The sequence below is a fragment of the Netta rufina genome, assembly GCF_964035555.1.
Source record: "Netta rufina genome assembly, chromosome: W".
Classification (NCBI taxonomy): domain Eukaryota; kingdom Metazoa; phylum Chordata; class Aves; order Anseriformes; family Anatidae; genus Netta; species Netta rufina.
This window is the reverse complement of record NC_140139.1, coordinates 11,469,510-11,487,006: the sequence shown is the minus strand read 5'-3', so window position 1 is coordinate 11,487,006 and position 17,497 is coordinate 11,469,510. Positions and strand designations below refer to the sequence as shown.

Sequence of the window (17,497 nt, the reverse complement as noted above, 5' to 3'; positions counted from 1 at the left end):
CTACTCATATTGAGTCCATGTGGCCACAGTAAACAGAAACCTCTCATTTTGGAAGCCTGTTTTGCTAGGGCTGGCTCCCTCTCCCAGCACTGTCTGCTGCCTCCCTTGTGCTGGGAGCAGCAGTCATGGAAAACCAGTGTGGCTGGAGGTCAGCTCAGCAAGAAAAAAAACATGAGGCTTCAGCTGCCTCAGTTCCCTGCTCTGGGCAGCCTCACAGACTTGGGCACAAGGTGACAGCTGGAGCACAGCTTGCCCATGCAGCGACCTGAGTGCATGGACTTCAGAAGGCTGATTATGAGAAAAGCAGATTTTCCACAAGAGCCCTTCTCCAAAGAGTTCATCTGATTGTCCCCAGAAGAGCAGCCCTCACATCTGAGAGGGGCAGACACCACCAAGCCATGCCTACAGCTCCCTTTTACCGTCTTTGGGTCAGAGGCAGACAGGACCAAGCACACCGGCTTTCTGGTATCTACATGAGAATCCACAAGATAAGAGGCGTTATATGACAGTGGCTCTAAGGACAGGGATGGGAATTGGCCTGTCCCCTCCATTGGCAAAGTCACTGTGCACGGGCCAAGCTTCAGCACAGACCTCTCCTGCCAGAAGAAGGTCCTCACGGGGTGCTCCTGTGCAAGGCAGAAGGTTTTTTCAAGCACGTGCCCCTGTGCGCAGCTAGGCCCACCCACCTGGAATCAAGGGTCAGTGTCACCCTCCCCAATCTGCTGCAGCAGCTCCCCGCTGGTCTGTCCCACGAGGCCGGCAGCCTGCAGGAGATTCTGGTGGAGCTACAAGGAAGGAGGCTTGAGGAAGAAAAACAGGAGGAAGAAAACAACCCCACCTGCAAGAAAACAACCCCCTTGTGATTAGCAGTCACATAGACCTTGTCCTTGAGGCCAGCTACTGGTAACAATATTTTCCTGAATTCCTCAATTGGGCGATGTGGGAACACTGTCATGGGAACTTCTCATAGTTGCCCTGGTAGCTTGGTTTGCTCAGCTACAGCAAGCCATGGGATTTTTGCTGTTTCAAGAAATCCCTCAACAAGCACCGTATTGTGACTGGCCCGGATGCTCCATGTATCCTTGGCATAGACTATCTCAGAAGAGGATATTGCAAGGACCCAAAAGGGTTCCGGTGGGCTTTTGGTATAGCTGCCTTAGAGACAGAGGGCATTAAACAATTATCTACCTTGCCTGGTCTCTCAGAGGACCCCTCTGTTGTGGGGTTGCTGAGGGTCGAAGAACAGCAAGTGCCAATCGCTACCACAACTGTGCACCGGCGGCAATATCGCACTAACCGTGACTCCCTGATTCCCATCCATAAGCTAATTCGTCAATTGGAGAGCCAAGGAGTGATCAGCAAGACTCATTCACCTTTCAATAGTCCCATATGGCCAGTGCGAAAGTCTAATGGCGAGTGGAGACTAACAGTGGACTATCGTGGCCTGAACGAAGTGACGCCACCACTGAGTGCTGCAGTGCCGGACATGCTGGAACTTCAGTACGAACTTGAATCGAAGGCAGCCAAGTGGTACGCCACAATTGATATCGCTAATGCATTTTTCTCCATCCCTCTAGCAGCAGAGTGCAGGCCACAGTTTGCTTTCACTTGGAGGGGAGTCCAATATACTTGGAATCGACTGCCCCAGGGGTGGAAACACAGCCCTACCATTTGCCATGGACTGATCCAGTCTGCGCTGGAGCAGGGGGAAGCTCCTGAACACCTGCAGTACATCGATGACATTATTGTGTGGGGTGACACAGCAGAGGAAGTTTTCGAGAAAGGGAAGAAAATAGTCCAAATCCTTCTGAAAGCTGGTTTTGCCATAAAACAAAATAAAGTCAAAGGACCTGCACGAGAGATCCAGTTTTTAGGAATAAAATGGCAAGATGGACGTCGTCAAATCCCAATGGATGTGATCAACAAAATAACAGCTATGTCTCCACCAACTAACAAAAAAGAAACACAGACTTTCCTAGGTGTTGTGGGGTTTTGGAGAATGCACATCCCAAATTACAGTCTGATTGTAAACCCGCTCTACCAAGTAACCCGTAAGAAGAATGAGTTTGAATGGGGCCCTGAACAACGACAAGCCTTTGAACAAATTAAGCAGGAAATAGTCCATGCAGTAGCCCTTGGGCCAGTTCAAACAGGACCAGATGTAAAGAATGTGCTCTACACTGCAGCCGGGGAGAACGGCCCCACCTGGAGCCTCTGGCAGAAAGAACCTGGGGAAACTCGAGGTCGGCCCCTGGGGTTTTGGAGCCGGGGATACAGAGGGTCTGAGGCCCGCTATACTCCAACTGAAAAGGAGATACTGGCAGCATATGAAGGAGTTCGATCTGCTTCAGAGGTGGTCGGTACTGAAGCGCAGCTCCTCCTGGCACCCCGATTGCCGGTACTAGGCTGGATGTTCAAAGGAAGGGTCTCTTCTACGCATCATGCAACTGATGCTACATGGAGCAAGTGGGTTGCACTGATTACTCAGCGGGCTCGAATAGGAAACCCCAGTCGCCCAGGAATATTGGAAGTGATTATGGACTGGCCAGAAGGTAAATACTTTGGGATATCATCAGAGGAGGAGGTGGGTCGTGCTGAAGAAGCCCCACTGTACAACCAGTTACCAGAAAATGAAAAGAAATATGCCCTGTTCACTGATGGGTCCTGTCGTATTGTGGGGAAGCATCGGAGATGGAAGGCTGCTGTATGGAGTCCTACACGACGAGTTGCAGAAGCTGCTGAGGGAGAAGGTGAATCGAGTCAGTTTGCAGAAGTGAAGGCCATTCATCTGGCTTTAGACATTGCTGAACGAGAAAAATGGCCAGTTCTCTATCTCTACACCGATTCATGGATGGTAGCAAATGCCCTGTGGGGATGGTTACAGCAATGGAAGCAAAACAACTGGCAGCGTAGGGGCAAACCCATCTGGGCTGCTGCATTGTGGCAAGATATTGCTGCTCGGGTAGAGAACCTGGCTGTGAAAGTACGTCACGTAGATGCTCATGTGCCCAAGAATCGGGCTACTGAAGAACATCAGAACAACCAGCAAGTGGATCAGGCTGCTAAGATTGAAGTAGCTCAGGTGGATCTGGATTGGCAGCATAAAGGTGAATTATTTATAGCCCGATGGGCCCATGACACCTCAGGCCATCAAGGTAGAGATGCAACATACAGATGGGCTCGTGATCGAGGGGTGGACCTGACCATGGACGCTATAGCACAGGTTATTCATGACTGTGAAACATGTGCTGCAATCAAGCAAGCCAAACGGTCAAAGCCTCTTTGGTATGGAGGACGATGGCTGAAATATAAATATGGAGAGGCCTGGCAGATTGATTACATCACACTCCCTCAAACTCGCAATGGCAAGCGCCACGTACTTACAATGGAGGAAGCAACCACCGGATGGCTGGAAACATATCCTGTGCCTCATGTCACCGCCCGGAACACTATCCTGGGCCTTGAAAAGCAAGTCCTATGGCGACATGGTACCCCAGAAAGAATAGAGTCAGACAATGGAACTCATTTCCGAAACAACCTTATAGACACTTGGGCCAAAGAACATGGTATTGAGTGGGTGTATCACATCCCCTATCATGCACCAGCCTCCGGGAAAGTTGAACAATACAATGGACTGTTAAAGACTACATTGAAAGCAATGGGCGCTGGGACATTCAAAAACTGGGATACGCATTTGGCAAAGGCCACCTGGCTAGTCAATACTAGGGGATCTGCCAACCGAGCTGGACCTGCCCAATCAAACCTGTTACGTACTGTAGATGGGGATAAAGTTCCTGTAGTGCATGTAAGAAATATGCTGGGTAAAACAGTCTGGGCTACTCCTGCCTCAGGAAAAGGCAAACCCATTCGTGGAATTGTTTTCGCTCAGGGACCTGGATACACTTGGTGGGTGATGCAAAAGAACGGAGAGGTCCGGTGTGTACCTCAAGGAGATTTAATACTGGGTGAGAATAGCCCATGAACTGAATTGTACCATGTTAATTGCTATATAATACTGTATGTTACCACTACCATGACTACTATAGGTGACTAATTAGAATTTATGGAAAAGAGTGTAACCTGAGCATGACATAAATGGTATGGAATAAGGGGTGGATAGATGTCCTGGTTTCAGTTAGAACAGAATTAATTTTCTTCCTAGTAGCTGGTGGAATGCTGTGTTTTGGCTTAGGATGAGAAGAGTGCTGATAACACCCCGATGTTTTAATTGTTGCAGAGCAGTGCTTATACCAAGCCAAGGACATCTCAGCCTTTCGCTCTGTCCTGCCAACAGGCAGGCTGGGGGTGCAGTAAGAGCTGGGAGGGGACAGACCCAGGACAGGTGACCCGAACTAGCCAAAGGGGTATTCCATACCATCTGACGTCATGCTAAACAATATATAGGGGTGGCTAGCCGGGGGAGGGGGCCGGACTGCTCGGGGTTAAGCTGGGCATCGGTCAGCGGGTGGTGAGCAATTGCATTGTGCATCACTTGTTTGTACATATTATTATTAGTAGTACTATTATCATCATTGTATTATTATTATTATTATTATTATTATTATTATTATTATTATTATTATTATTATTATTATTTTCCTGTCTTATTAAACTGTCTTTATCTCAACTCACGGGCTTCACTTTCCATTTCTCTCCCCCGTCCCAGAGAGGGAGGGGGGAGGGTGAGCGAACGGCTGCGTGGTGTTTAGCTGCCAGCCGGGTTAAACCACGACAGAGGCAAAAACAATTGTGAGTTTTGAGCAAGCCCCAAACCAAGCTGTTCCCCTGGCTCCCACCCATTCTATCTCAGCTCCCCACACCCAGCCCCACAGCCCCATGTCCCTCCTGCCCATCTCGCACCTCAGCGCTGGCAGGCTGTGCTGTTTTCAGCAAGTCTGAGATGGCACTGGCCAGGTTCTTGGCTGCTTGCAGAAGCTGACATCCATTCCCTCCCTCATCCTCCATCAGTGCAGCCAGCAGCTTCACACCCTTGGACATCTCAGTCAGGTTAGAAGATATGGTGGTGACGGCACAGCCCACAGCTGTGTAGTCCGTATCTGCTGGGTCCCCTGCACAGGAAGGAGATGAGATGTGGAGACAGGATACATTCAATGACACCCTAAGACCACCCCTGCACCTGGAATTGATGTGATTCTTCCTGTAAAAACTTGGAGAAGCCCCCTGGCTCCTAAGTCTGAAAAATGGTCACATTGTTTAGGAAAGACAGCATGGGAAAGGAGAGTTGGACCACACTGTGGCTGTGATCACAGCTGGGACTGGACAACACGCTCCTGGTTTAGGGGAAGACAGGTCAGCCATGGCAGGGGAAGGATGGGAAGCAGCCTGTGCACTGACAGGGATGTTTGGGGGTTGAAAGGCAGGGAGTGCTACTGACTCTTCAGGCATGTCAGGAGTGGTCTGGGCTCAGTTAGCTCTGGTTGAGCCAAACTGCCTCCCTCCAGTCTCCAATGGAGGGCAGGAACCTTCATCTTCATCCAAAGGCCAGAGAAGAGAAACTAAGTCTATTCCAGGAATGGAGCATGACTATTGTCCAAGCCCTCCACTTACCTGCGGTGAAGTTGACCACCGAGGCTGTGCCAGCAGTGATAGCATCCACCTGGGAATGGATCTCATGCTTGGACTCATCCATCTTGTTTTTGCGCCAAGCTTTGGAAGCCTGAAATGGGGAGAATGGACTCAGGTGGTAAAGGTGGTAGTGGGGAGCCACAGTGAGGTGCAAGAACAAGGAGACAAGAAGGGAAGAACGGTTACCACCCAAAACTCCTCAGCTCATCCTAAAGATGCAAGCCTATAAGAGCAAGGCCCCCATGACCAAGCATCCCTTCCACTCCTGTGCCTGGGGCTGGACACAACCCCACCTCAGTAGGGAGCAGATCTTCCTGGGACCTGCTGACACCTCTGGGACAGCAGCCAGACTTATCTACCCTGCTAGCAACCAACACCCCTCCCAGTGGGAGTCCCCCAGCCCAGACAGCCCAGCACCCCTTTTCCCCAGGCACTCATGGCATCCTGCCCGAGGGGTGGCAAGGTCTCAAAGTCATCCAGGGTGGCCTGGGCTGCGTTCACAGCTTGCATGCTAGAGTTGATGGTGCCCGTCAGCGCCTGCTGGGCTGAAGTCTGCAATGCAAGGACAGAGTGAGGTATGTTAGGGAAAGCACTCTGGGAAGGTGCTACCATAAAAGGGGGGCAGCCAGCCAAAAAGGGGTTTCCCCTCTGTGCCCCCCACTGGGAAATGCCCCATCCTACTGCAAAGTGGCTGCCCAGGGCAGGTGCTATAGAACCTAGCAGGTAACCAGCTCTCTGGGAGAAGGGAGCAAAGACTTGGGGGGATGGAGGGACACAAAGCTTTTACAGCAAGCCCTGGGGGCAGACTGGGGAACACCAAAGGTAACAGACTCCTTGTGGCCCTTCTCAAATGCTTCCTTGGCTGCAGAGGAGGTTGAAGGGGAGGGTGGCATCTCCAGCAGCAGGGCTGTGCCACAAACCACAGCATCAGAAACAGCCCAGAGCAGTGCCCAGCCAGAGGACGGAAGTGAAGGCTGGGGCAGCTGGCCAGGGGAGGATGCCAGGGTGGAAGCAAGAGTTTGTGGAGTGGCTGTGGGAGGACACTGAAGGCCAGCAAGCACACCAGGCCAACCGCATGGAGCCCCTGCTCCTCCTGACAGCAAGCTAATGCCTGGCCAGAGGGATGGGTCTGCATGAGCCCCACAGGTACCTCTCAGTGTCCGCACACTGCAGTGGGCACCAGGAGCACTTACCAGGGGTGGCATGTGCCCTCGGTGCATCTGGCCACTGGTGATCTGCAGCTGGGCCTGGGGCATAGTCCCCACTTGTAAGTTCTCGGGCCCCCCAGCCCCTGTGTGCATGATGGCTGGCAGGGCAACTGAGCACAGATCTGCCTTGCCTACACAGTTAAACTGCTGCTGCAGCACAGTCGACCTGCAAAGGGGGAAAAACAGCAGCTAGACCTGGGAGTGCTTGGAGGAACCTCCTCCCCAGATCAGCACCGCGGCTGCTCCCCACAAGGCTGTGTATGAGCCCCTAAGGGTGAAGGATGCCCATGGGATGCTGGGGAGCTGCAGCTTTCCTGCAGGCATGCAACACGGCATGCTGCTCGGTAGCTGACTCATGCCTGGCAGACTTACTTCTTTGGAGACACTGAGTCTTCCAGCATGGTGGACTCCTCATCCCCCTCTAGTCCAAAATGGTCTTTGCTCTTTTTCTGTGGAGGTGAAGAAAAAACACGTCAGCCAGCACGTGCCTCCCAGCCTCCCCACCACTGCCCAGTCTGGGGTACCTGCCAGCCCCATGGGATGTCCCCAGCTCCTCCAGCAGCACTGTGTGCCCAAGGGACACCTTGCACCACCCCAAGGAGAGGAGCTGGCTATAGGCAGGCTCCCCACACACCCAGACACTCGCCTTTTTCAGGATGATGTCGATGTAGCCGGCGATCAGCTGGGCGATCTGCTCTCCCTCCGTTGTCTGCACAGAGTAGTAGTCATCCTGGTAATCTCCAAAATCCTGCAACAGCACGGCACAGGGTTGCAGGATGCTGGCACCTGTCCTGAGCCCCTCTGGTATGTGCTAAGCACCCGTGGCCAGCCACTGTGCCAGGAATGGGGCTCAGCCCTTCCATCCACCCATCTTGGGGTCAGGAAAGGCAGGGGGAGCAGAGAAAGGCATCCCCACGGAGGGGAAGCACTCAGGAGACAAGCAGAGGGGCAAGGGCTGGAGCTGACCCCTACCAGGGTGAAGCTCTTGGGGGAGGCTGCCCAGCACTTGATGTTGGTCAGGCTCCACTCCTGAATCACTTCCTTGGTTTTCTCGTCCACACGCATCACGCACTCCTTGGTGATCCCCAGCAGCCGTGGCACCAGCTTGTTCTTCTCCTTCATCTTCTCCTGTGGGCCAGAACAAAGGTGTGTGGGGCTGTCTCAAAGCTCTCTCGCCCCACAGCCTCGCGTGGCCAGCAAACACCCCCAAGGCCGCGCTTCCAGATGATGACAACTGCAGTGTGGGTCTTGAAAAGGACAAATGGAAAAGCATGAACCAAGGAGTGAGAAAGAAGCACAGAGGGAAAGCCAAAATAAGGGGCAAGACACAAGGAAAGCTGGAGCAATGTGGGTTGGGGTGAGGAGTGGATGGAGACAGGATTGATGAAGGGATGCTGGAAAAAGGGAATTTTGGCCAGCTAACATAAAAAGTGGGGCTGGGGAGCCACTGCTCTACCTTGACCAGGAAGAAGGAAACCCCGTAGGTCTTGAGGGAATGGGCAAGTTTCACGTAGCGAACTTTGGCCTCTCGCTCATGTTCCCGCAGTTCTTGTGGGCCTGTAGCAACAATGAGAGGACATCAGGCCAGATCCATGGTCCCCTGACTGTGACACCATGCTGCCCCCCCCCATCACAGCCTTCCCAGGCTCTCCCCACTCTGCCCTGCACATACCATAAAGATCTTGTGCTCCCCTTTCTGCTTGGTGTACTCCTTGGGCAAGAAGTCCTTGAGTCTGCCAAAAGACAGCAAAATCAGCTGTAAGAGCACAGCTTGAAGCCATTCCATTTCGCCTATGAAGACGCCCAGCACAGAGCCTCGGACAAACCCTTGCCAGCGCAGAGAGTTTTTGGGAAGAGGAAGGATGTAGGAAAGGTCACTGCACTAATGACAATTCCAGGACCCAAAAGACTTCTCCTTAGGGCCACCTCTTCGCCCTCTGGGATGACGAAGCCCCAGGGGCTGTGAATCAGTGCAGGCACTAAGGGAGGATGCTGGCAGAGGCGCTGACACCCACAGGACACTCACTCCAGAAAGCCTGGCTTGTGCTTCTGCTCGTTGTGCGGCCCAAACTGGATCTGGCACTGGTAGCCAGCAAACTCACATGCTTTGTCGAACGAGATGGGGTGGGAACCATTAAGGATGTCATTCCGAGCCTACGTGGGAAGAGAAGACACCGGGATCTGCCCTGCTGCCTTCCACACCAGACGGGATTTGTGCCGGCTCTGAGGATGTAACTGAGCATCCTGAAATACCCCCTATGGCTGCTCCTGGCCAAAAACCTCAATTGTGAGCCCTGATGGGGCTGGCACAGGGCAGCAGAGTGAGGCACACCTGTGCCAGGCACTGTACCTGCACGTAGAGCAGGTTGAGCTGCACAGGGTCTCGCGAGACCACGTTCTGGTCGGAGTAGAAGAACTTGCGTCACAGCAGCAGCGTCTTGTCATCGATGCCTTGCTCACACAGGGTCCGGCCGTGATCCAGCCAGTTCACTGCAGGCAATGGCAGAGCATGAGCAGGGATGGACAGACACCCAGACAGGAGGCCCTGCTCCCATCCCCTCCGCCCCCTACGCAGGCTGACTCCATCCCCAGCGCTTGCCAGCACATACGCTCATCATCCGTGTGCAGCTTCTGCTTGAGCTTCTCCATCTTCTTCTCATCCCACAGCAGGGTCTTGTCCTTCTTGAGGGTGCCAGTGACCTCCTCCTTCTTCTCTTCCATGATCTCACGAACAAGGGAGTACTCATCATAGTTGGTGATGCCTGCAGGAGTGCATGGAACTGAGCTGGTGCCGCTCCCCTCCCCGAAGACCCTCCTGTCCCTTGCCACCTCCCTTCCTCCCTGACACCACTGCTCACCCTCTCACCAATTCGGGTGCATATTGTCATCAGTATGTCTGTGATGGTTTTGGAGTCATCAACCATGACTGTTTTCACCGTCCCATCCAGTTTGCGGATCTTCAGGGGCCACTGCTTCTTCTTGTACTCCATGGTGTCCTGCAGGCACAGCCAGCACAGCTCCCAGCAGTGGCACTGGGCACCTGCATCCCACCGAAGCACCTACAGCTCCAGCTGACCGCAGGGTGCATGATGCAGGGCAGGCATGCCCAATGCAAGATGGATGCTTACCCCATTGCGGAGCATGTAGTAGTCCAGAGCCTTCCCAGCCTCCAGCCAGATCCCTTTCTTTGGGTCTTCATCCGAGAGAAACAGCCCAAAATCGCTGGCTGGAAAACAGAGAGAGCCTCTGTCGGCATAGCCCTGGGCTGGATGAGACCAGTGCGCACAGTACAGCAGCACCCTGTATGCTGCAGCAAGCAGCCACAACTGCCACGAGCAGGAGGAAAGCCTGAGTGGGCAAAAAGCTGGCAAATGAGCATTAGGGTAGGTGTTTTACATCTATTTATCCACAGGAAAATTCATCTAAAGCACGCCTACGTAATGCTGACTCAGAGGTGACAGTCACAACTGAGGGAAGAGCTTGGAGTTGTGCTTGACAGCTCTCTAAAATCTTTGGTGTGAAACATAACAGCCAAAACATGATGATAAAATGCTGGGCATCATCAGGAAGGGTGCTGGGAACAAGGCAGAGGGCATCGAGAGGGGCAGCTAAAATGATGGACCAGGAAGATCAGCCACTCAGTACTAGGGACTGAAGAAGCTGGCACTCCTCATTTTGGGGAGGAGCAGGCCGGAAGAGGATATGCTGGAGGTTTACAAAGTCTCAGAGATGGTGAATTAGTGCAGAACTGATATTCTGTAAATCCTGACAGCTTGGGTGGGGGTACTGGATGGGTCTGCTGTTGCTGGAGCCCAGGGACAGCCCCGGTGACTCTTTTCGTAAGAAGCCAGCACCACACCAGGCTCTGCCCCTTTTCCTCCCCTCCAGCAGCTGCTTGGCTGGTCATTGGTTTTGTAAGCGGGCATTGCTGGCAGGGAAGGGGAAATTCCTGAGCTGCCCTGCGCCTGCCCACCTCATGCTGTGCTGAGGATCCTGCTAAACAGAACAGAAGAACCAGGGAGGCTGGTGTGTTTGTTTAAAAACAAACAAACAAAACTATTTTCATAGCCAGTTTTAAGAGGATAATTCTAAAGCTCTGAAAACTGAGCAGCTTGTCTGGATCCTTAGCTCAGGAGGGGAGAGGCGCTTCCCGAAATAGGGCAAAAGCAGAGCTGGAAGCTCGCGCCTGAGCCCAGCATGGCAGCTCAGCACAGAGCATGTGGGGATGTTGCATTTCAGACACAAAACCCAGGCCAAAAACAGGGGAATTGAGTAACACCTGGCCCAGTGGCTTAGGACCCCTCTCCCGGTCCAGAGAGAGCAGGAAAGTGTTATAAATTAGACCACACAATTTACTGGTCTATTGAAATTATTTTATTAATCAAGTAAGCAGACACAAGCAAAACAGCGCTGGGCGGCTGGGGAGTCTCCGCTCCGCAACAGCACACACCTTCCCTTTCCAGGGTAGCTATTTTATAGCAGTCGAGTTCCAGCTTATCGAGACCTATTGAACTGGCTGAGGCTGCGCAGTTTATTGTTGAGAGGGGGGGTCGTTGTTCCTCTGCTGGTGTTCACACGTTGTGCTCGTATTCAGGTGGGGGTAATGAAGCGGCAGACAGGATGTCTGGTTTCACTCAAGGATGTGTATCCAATACTCCCTCCTGTTATCTGCTTGCTTTAATCCTCCCCTTTACCAAGGCCGTTAATTTGTACAACCTTATCTCTTCAGCAGTTTCTCCAAATTCCTCAAAGACAATGAACAAACCCCCCACTAATTTATCACAATCCCTCCTTTTTCTTTTTCTAACATATTTTGTTCATTGAATTTTTGCAATATTTGCTTGCTGAGCATTAAAGTTTCTGTGTCTTCCTTCTCCTGCTCAAGAAATTCATACTCAGCACGCACGAGCATAAGATGAGCTGCCTCTAATCGGCTTTTCACAATTGCGATTACTCGATTGAATATACATGGTCCAAAAGTCAGTGCTAATATAAGTAACAACAAGGGCCCCGCTATGGTTGATAGCAGGGTAGTAAGCCAAGGTGAGTAATTAAACCAGGATTCATACCAATTCTGACGAGCTTCATTTTCCTTTTTGCGTTTTTCTAATCCTTCCCTCAATTTAGTCATTGTATCTCTTACCACCCCAGTATGATCTGCATATACACAACATTCTTCACGTAGGGCTGCACACAGTCCTCCTTGTTGTAAGAAAATCAAATCCAACCCTCTACGGTTTTGGAGTACCACTTCGGATAATGACCTAACCGATTTTTCCAGAGCTGTTATTGATTGCTCTATACGGGCCAGATCCTCATCTACGGCAATGCGTAGAGAAGTAAATTCCTGGCTTTGTTTTATCAGGGAAGCAATTCCAGTTCCTGCACCTGCAGCCCCAAGGGCCATTAAAGTGGCTAAGGTGACGGCTGTAATAGGCTCCCTCTTTACCAGATGGTATTCAGCCACTGTGTGATAGGTATACATATACTCTTCAGTGTGGTATAGAATCCTTGGTATAATGACCACCTGTACACAAAAATCATGAGATATGCTAAACAATTTTAAAGATAGGCAAGGAGTGACTCCCAACAATGAACATACCCACCTAGTATTATTTGCAGGAATTAACCATTTGTGTGTTTGGTCCATTTTTTCAGTGGCATGGCATAGATCATTTTTATCTCTTGGAACTGTGCCGATACATCTACCTTTTCCCGTAACTTGAGTCAGAGTTATCCCGATTTCCTGACCCCAACTGCACTTGGAAGGATTTGACTCATTTGAATATTCAGGCCCCCCCATATCTCCTATAGCTTCATAATATGGGGGCTTAACACTTACACATAGCCAGCATCCTTCAGTTATCTCAGGATTAGTTTGATTTAGTACCTGGAAACTAGCATTTATAACTTTCCACATACTACTCTCGGGTACAACCCCTTTCCTTTTTACAATGCTAGGAAGCAGTGTGGGAAAGGATAACTTTGTCGTCTTATTAGAAAACACTGTAGTAGGTTGTGCAGTCCCAGGTATCTTTACAGTCTGGGCAACCAAACCTTCCCCTAATAACTCTTTATTAGGCCCTACTACCTTGGATATCTCGGGTTTTTCCTTCTTTATTAATATGAGTCCTCCCCTGTCAGTTCCAGGTTCCGTATACCTTATTCCCCACACTCTTCCCATGTTCCACCCTCTATCCGTGGGTTGGGTAACATTTAAAAAGAGATATTTACAGTTTCCACGTCCTCCCCACCCTTGCGGTGGAATGCACCCATATGGACCCCATTGGACCCTTAGGTATTTATCTCTACCGTATCCCGGTATCCAACTAGGGGCTATAGTCTCACAGCCCCAATAGCTGCAGTAATATTGATTAGGGGAGTTGCAGTACCCCTTTCCAGGATTCGAACTTGGGCACATATAAAATCCCATATATTCCCAGCATCGAGGCCTCGGGACCAGCTGACACAGTGTAGAAGTAAAACTTGGCCCCCCTGATGTTATCTGGGTTGCAATAACCTGTTGATCTTCGAATCGACTTAAAGTCCATTTAAAAGGTTGGTGAGGGTGGTGTTGAGTCGCTATGCAGGATGAAATCACTGCGAGAACCCCCAAATACCAATAGGAATGGCTGAGGCTCATTTTCTTTCCCCACTTATTCACTCCTCTGCCTCACTCGTCAGTTGGGTTGCAGCCAACTACGAGGGTTTTAGTTCTTCTCGGCAGCAGTAGTGTTCTTCAGGGGAGAGCCTTTACCTTAACCCACGGTACCTATCGGGTTCGTCGCAATGTGAGCTTCAGGTCTTTGTTCCCTGGAGCGATCTCCCACTTCTCATCACAGAAAGCACGCTCAGGATGGGTTTGCTGGGGTAGGGTGTGCTCAGATTTAATTAACAGGGCCCTGCTAAAGGTGACAAAACACAAGAGCAGCTCAAAAAGGGATCCACAAGTGCTACTAGGTAGGGGCAGCAAAGAGAAACAACAGCTGCAAGGATCAAATAGGAAAAGAAGAGCTCTGAGCTAGAGACGAGGTAAAAACAGATAAATGGAAGATCTATATCCGAGGTTCCCAAAATTGCAACCCAAATCCTTTGGGAGGGCTGGGGGCACGGTAGTGGGGAAGGGAAGACAGCAAGGAGCAGCAGTGCTGAGCTCAGTCCTGTTTCCAGCAAGGTCGAGCTCCAGCTGTTCTAGGGAAAACTGTGAGCAACCAGACAGGAACTCAGGCAGGAGCAGCTCCCTTTAAGGTTTTCTCCTCGCCCCTTAGAGCAGCTTGGCTTGGGCCCAGGGGCAGGAAATGCATTGGCTGAGGATCTGTATAAACACCCAGCCCTCCCCCAAAACTGAAAGCTGTGGTCACACAGAGCAAGAAGGCATTTCCTGTGTTCCACCAGGAATCCGCTGCTCCCAGATGTATTTGCCTTCCCCTCCTCCCATGGTCCCCATGCCGTGGCCAATCCCTGCCCAATGTGGGGCTTGGTGGAGGGCCACAGGAATCACCAGGGCACAACTTGCATTGTGAGGTTTTTGTCATCAGCTTAATTCTGAGTCTGACAGCAGCAGGGAGATATTAGAGCTGAAAAAGCTCAGCGAGGTAGCAGCGCACCAGCACGTCACAGCCTCATGGAGAGCCACTGGGGAGGGCCATCTATTTCCCAAGAAAGGAAAAGTTAACTTATATGGTATATGAACACCCACTGGGAGCACTGCAACTGTTCAAACCCACATAGCCTTGGCCAGCTTAACAAATATATGCAGGAGAGAGGAGACAAGACAGGCAAGGAGCAGGCTCAAAGAGCTTGACCAGTATTTCACTTCCCATGTGTTCTCCTACCACCCTGAGCCCCCACATTTTGTCCAAGGCATAAATGAGGGAGACCAAAGAGCCCCAAGCTTTGGTCCCGTGCTCAATACACTGACAGGGAGCATCGAGGCGCAGAGGAGATCGAGGGGAACACTTTTCAGGCTGCAGGAACTATCAGTTATTCTTATTTACCTATTTTTAAGCAAGCAACCTTACAAGATGACAATCTGCACCCTGAACACGTAGGTCAAGTCAGCTCCTCTCGGAGCTTTTTGTGACCACAACCCTGCATGGCAGGGACACTGCCTTCATTTTTGGGAGCCTGTCCACCCAGCGAAGGGCTCTCCAGGCCAAGCAGCGATATCAGAACAACCTCTCCCAATGTGCTGGCAGAGCAGGACCTGCAATGCTTTGTCCAGCAACACCTGAGTATACTGGCATCACTGCATGCAAGGGAAGGTCTCCAGACCTCCAAAAGCAGCCATGGTGCTTGGATGAACATGAGAGTATCTTCGTGGATGAGGACTGTGCACCAAACACTAGTCGGATGTACTGGCTCCAACAAAAACCCTGCTTTGCACAAAAGCTTCTGAGGTTCAGAATCAAGTTTCTTTGCCCCTGGTGGTGCCTAGGCACTCCTTTCCCTTGAACCTTGCTCTGCCCATGCCATGGGGAGCACCCAACACGTACCCCATTGCTACTCTCTTCTAGGTGCAGAAACCCAGGCCTGTGTGGGGATGAAACAGGAAAGGGAGGCTGTGAAATGTCTTTTTTTTTTTTTAGGGGACTGAACAGCCATTTGCTGAGCAGCAACAGGTTGTGAACAGCCTGAAATAAATTTGGCTTGTTCAAAGCTGCAGTAGTGGGAAGGGGGCTTTCTGTCCTGAAAATACCAGTGCCTACCAGTGCCTAAAGGAAGCCTGTCCCAGGCAGGTGAGAGGCTGTTTAGGGCAGTTCCAGGGGCATGAAAAGAAGAAAAAGGAGATGCAGCTGGGAAAGCAGAGACCGGGCAGCAGGAGAGGACAGGGGATGAGCCCAAGAGCAGGGCAGAGCCTTGTCCCTGCACCACACGGCCAAGATGGGGTCACTGGGGCTTGGTGACTGGCCACACCGCGGACTTACACCGTCTCATCTGTGCCTCAGGCACCCGCTCCCGGATCATGCAGCAGGCATCGTACACCATGGTGGAGGGCTCGAACTGCATCGTCTTCACCACACTGCCAATGCTGATCTTCAGCAAGAGGGCAACCATGGTGGTGGCTGGACTGTTCCCACTCCTACGTCACCTTCCAGAGGACACAACTGGGTCAGCTCTCCTTGCCAGGCCCCCACGCATACCCCAGGGACCTGATGGTGGCCGAGATCTTCTCAGCTGGAGATGTGTGTGCCCACTCCACCATACATGCATGGACGTGGCAGTGGGGGAGCAGAGATTAGGGCTTGGCTCCCCAACCAGGCAAGGGACAGGGGTGGCAACTGTGAAGGTCCTTCATGGACACAAGGGCTTCAGATGAAGCTCTTTGCTCATCACCTCACTACACGCAAGGGTGGTCTGGTGCTCTGGCCAGGACCATCACTGAGTGGATTCTGTTCATGTGCAGCAGTGGCCGCAGCCCTCAACCAACAGTGAAGAGGAAATGTGCCAGCAGCATGGCGAGATAAGGTGGGACAGCATGACAGAAGGGGTTTTAATTATAACTACCATGACACAGAAGCTGCAAGAGGAAAACCCCACTTTGACCCAAGACCAGTAGTGTCTGGCTCCACTATCAGTGAGCAGTGGTCCCACGTGGGCAACCCAAGGTGCCAAGCCTGGAAACCCTGTGTGTGCTTCCTGGGGGTGCAGAGCTCTCAGGGAGGAGACAGGGACACCTGCGCTAGGGGGCACAGGCGATGCTGGGTCAAGATCCAGCTCTCAGTGCTCCCCTGCTCGACGCAAACCTCTGCCCCACTGCCAAGGGGCAACTTGCCCATCCCTGCCCCGCTCAGCAGTGCCCCTGACCCCATGCTCCTTCCCCTGCCCTCTGGAGCCTGCTGGCTTCCATCGGGGCTGACCCGCTCCAGGCTCCCTCAAGCTGCAGCTGGCTGAAGGAGGCACAAATCCTGGTGGATGCACACCATGTTTGCCCGAGGCTGAGCGGGAGGAGTACGGTGTCGCCTCCACTAGCACATGGAGCCGCTCCAGCTGTGCATTCCTGAGCCATTTGGCAATGCTGCTTGCAGGAGCCCTCACAACAGAGGCCCTCAGCCCCCACCAACTAGGAATGTAACACAAGCGGGGCCCCTGTGCATGCACCCTGCCCTGCAGCCCCTGGACAGGATGAGTCCCCAACACTGGGCAGGTTGTGGTGCAGTGTGGACGAGGAGTAGCCAGTGCTGGAAGGGGCTTTTTGAGCGTTTCACAGGCAGGGTGGGCCGCTACAGTCAGTGGGCTGGTGTTTGTCATCTTCCCTATATCTAAAAATATTCTAGATCTGAGCACAGGGCTGCTTTCCATCTCTGCCCCTGAGCCACCCTGGGGAAAGGACGTGCTGTCTCCAGGACAGGGACTAGGACCAATAGGAGCATAGCACAATAAAATTAACTCTATCCCAGCCCAAACCAGGACGTTACAAAGGAAACATGGTGATAGAGCAAAAAATGATGGTGCGAGCAGGCAGGAACCCTTCCAGCCATGCTGTGAGGCTACCAGCATGATGACTATCCCAGCAGCCCTACTCTTGAGCTTTTTGACAAAAACAGTGAGTTCAGAGGAATATAACACTCTGCAGGGCAAGCTGGAACACGTGCTGAATAGGAAATACACCATTTTACAGCAGGATAGGGGCAGCTTCATGCCATGTGCGCTCTTCCAGCTCAGTACAGACCCACAGGTCCTCCACAACCATCAGCAGCTGC

The 17,497-nt window shown here is 52.0% G+C and overlaps 1 pseudogene across 1 annotated transcript in view; it reads right to left on the bottom strand.

Annotated features, from left to right (window-relative positions):
- Window positions 1-15,851, bottom strand: part of LOC311220856 (talin-1-like) — a 43,300-nt pseudogene extending 27,449 nt beyond the window's left edge. The window contains exons 1-16 of the transcript in view: window positions 15,722-15,851; window positions 9,923-10,020; window positions 9,661-9,790; window positions 9,404-9,556; window positions 9,145-9,284; window positions 8,821-8,948; window positions 8,467-8,527; window positions 8,251-8,351; window positions 7,767-7,922; window positions 7,441-7,542; window positions 7,167-7,243; window positions 6,780-6,960; window positions 6,025-6,138; window positions 5,569-5,677; window positions 4,861-5,069; window positions 687-785 (exon numbers count right to left, since the gene is read on the bottom strand). The product of the transcript in view is annotated as a talin-1-like (transcript). The remainder of the gene's footprint in view (window positions 1-686; window positions 786-4,860; window positions 5,070-5,568; window positions 5,678-6,024; window positions 6,139-6,779; window positions 6,961-7,166; window positions 7,244-7,440; window positions 7,543-7,766; window positions 7,923-8,250; window positions 8,352-8,466; window positions 8,528-8,820; window positions 8,949-9,144; window positions 9,285-9,403; window positions 9,557-9,660; window positions 9,791-9,922; window positions 10,021-15,721) is intronic.
- Window positions 15,852-17,497: the final 1,646 nt, after the last annotated feature.